Genomic DNA, 2,707 nt, shown 5'->3' with positions numbered 1-2,707 from the left:
AGGAGCAGTTATCGTCGTAATCAATTTTGGGTGTTTTGTAAAGGTTAACTTGTTTACTTCTTACGAAACCTTTGGAATATGCAGACCACCTTGGAAGCAAGAAGCATTGTTATTCTACTATGTTTCGACTCTTGTGTTAATACTATGTCTAGGATTTGAATCCCGCCCCGTCTTCATTTTGTTGACGAGCACTAAAACAATTTCTAGTTGAATGATTAGGGCAAAATCAGCTTATCATTTATCAAGAATCCCATGTAATACAATTTCTATGCAGCCCAGCTCCATATCCAAACTCACCTTCACCGTAACGAACAAAAGCAATGACATTCAAACGTGTCAACAAATAATGATGTAAGACTGACTGACATAAGCGAGCGAGTAGTATCAATGCCATGACATCCGATCCTACCATGAGTAAGAAGTATAAATGGCTCGGAATCTAATCGAATCATGATAAACTGAGACCCCGATATCGTATTCTGTGACATAGTGGAAAGTGATAAACATTCTAAACGAAAGATGAACCTATCGATTAAACATTTGTCGCCTTATGGTAAGAAGAAAAGAGGAAAATCAATAGCTTAGTCAACAATCTGTTAACAGGCATTTTTGTATTTATTCTAAGGTACATTTGATATAGTTTAAGGACTATTGGAAAATATGGAGCCGTGTCTTCGATGAAGTAACAATAAGTTGTTTGATACTTACCGATTTATGTGTACTACCAGCTGTTACCTAGTCGACCACCCGTGCCGAAGAGAAGGTCTGTATTTTACATCATTTGCTGTCTGTAATGCTTTCCTGAGAACACTTGATAACAGGACCAAGATGGTCAGTGATATATGTAAAGCACGTTTTTAACCAGGACACCACCAATCACGCGATATAACGTAATCCAAGAGGGAAGGGGTCTGAACTTGTCAGGTTCCTATCTTCTCCAGAGGCTGTTGCGCCAGCTGTAGTGCGCGGTTAACAACTAGTCTTTTACCTGCCCATTTATGGGATTCATATACGTCTACAGATATTTAATTTTTACCACCGGCGATGAAGACGAAGCATGTTTTTTTTATAAAGGCTATTTAATACGACTATAATTGTTAATATGATAACAAAAAAATTATTATTACTCAAATGTTGTCAAATATTGAGTCTCGTCAACTGTTACAACAACTTTTAAATAAGGCATTTCATTTTCATTTGGTTAACATTTTCTTTGCAATTAGCCGACGAAATACATCTGAATAATATATAAAATCGGTACAGACAGAGTTATTCTGATGTTCAATCCACTATACAGCAACCCTCTGGCAAGAACAAGCACGGTAGGGTCACGCAGAGCATTCTGGGAACTCATTGATCGGAAAGTCAGCAGCATAGATATACAGAAAGAGATGGATCGCACTCCTGGTTGGCTTCGCCGCCATGACAGCAGCGGCTGGCTTGGGTGACTCCGTAACACTGAGTTTTATTTAGTTCTGGTTAACGTATCGCCTGTTATTCTTGATAAAATTAGCATTCTTTAAAATAGGAGAGTTTTTTTAGGTACGTCTGACGGTCACTGGTGATGTGGCGTTTTAACTTGTGTTTATGGCAAACTTTTGGTTGCAAAATGTCAGCCGTGATTTCAGTTAAGTATGTATACCATGATATTTGCATTATAACTTTCATTATTTAAAGAGATTGTAATAAGCGCATAACCTCTCATGTTAATTTCACTGATTTAGCCGACCTCGTTCCAGCACAGGCTCTTGGTACATAAAACAACCTATGTAATAGTGGTACAGTGGTCTCTCTCTCTCTCTCTCTCTCTCTCTCTCTCTCAATTTGTTATTTGATACCATGCAATGGTAAAACGAGCCGGTATGGCAACTGCGCTGCAGCCATGAAGATAAGATCTAAAGTAGTCATGATTTATAACGGATAATTATATTTGTACTGACAGGAACTGCATTACGCTATCTTTTAATATTTAGAGCTTGTAAGCTATTTTCAGTTAAATAAAGAAAATCAGATTTCACTCTTCATTAGCGCACACCTAAAATAATTTAACGATTGATTTCTCTTAAAAAGGAAAGAAAAAAAAAGAATCATGAACAAACGCTGATAAGAATAAGACATTCCCCGTAGGCGCTTCCTTCTTTCTTCCTTAAAATAAAAAGTAAAAATTTATTAATAAATTAAAAAAATAACTAATCCACTATCATGTACAGGCAGACAACGGAGGCAAGATTATGCTATAAACACGACGGGAATTATTGGAAATACAATGAGGACATCAACATTGTTAATAACTCGCCAAGAGAAATGAAAACTCTCTCTCTCTCTCTCTCTCTCTCTCTCTCTCTCTCTCTCTCTCTCTCTCTCTCTCTCTCTCTCTCTCTCTCTCTCTCTCTCTGAACATAATTTCCAGCTTAGTTTATCTTTTTCAGCGTTGACACTTCTTTCCTTGGTATGTTTTATTCGCAATTTCTAAATATATTGAATAAATAGAGTGATTCGTACATATTCCAATAATTATTTCCATCTTGAAACTCAAATCATGATTCCACGAGACAAATTCCCTCTTTTGAATGAAAACGACTTTATGCAAGCAAACGGAGCACGGGAAATACTTTTATGCTAAGAGAGATGAAAGACAATTTCAGTTCGTTTCTGTTGGTGAGAGGTCATCCAGAGGTCCTCAACGAGGTCTTTTGCTCCCCTCGTC

At 37.2% G+C, this 2,707-nt stretch overlaps 1 protein-coding gene across 4 annotated transcripts in view; it reads right to left on the bottom strand.

The window, feature by feature from the left end:
• LOC135220542 (intermembrane lipid transfer protein VPS13A-like) overlaps positions 1 to 951 on the bottom strand; it is a 311,374-nt gene extending 310,423 nt beyond the window's left edge. For all 4 annotated transcript variants that reach the window (XM_064257729.1, XM_064257731.1, XM_064257732.1 and 1 more), the window contains exon 1: positions 709 to 951. The gene's annotated coding sequence lies outside the window, so the exon portion shown is untranslated. The remainder of the gene's footprint in view (positions 1 to 708) is intronic.
• Positions 952 to 2,707: the final 1,756 nt, after the last annotated feature.

This window comes from Macrobrachium nipponense, chromosome 2 (genome assembly GCF_015104395.2).
Source record: "Macrobrachium nipponense isolate FS-2020 chromosome 2, ASM1510439v2, whole genome shotgun sequence".
NCBI lineage: Eukaryota > Metazoa > Arthropoda > Malacostraca > Decapoda > Palaemonidae > Macrobrachium > Macrobrachium nipponense.
The sequence above is the reverse complement of the archived record's forward strand: the minus strand, read 5'-3'. Positions and strand labels throughout refer to the sequence as shown.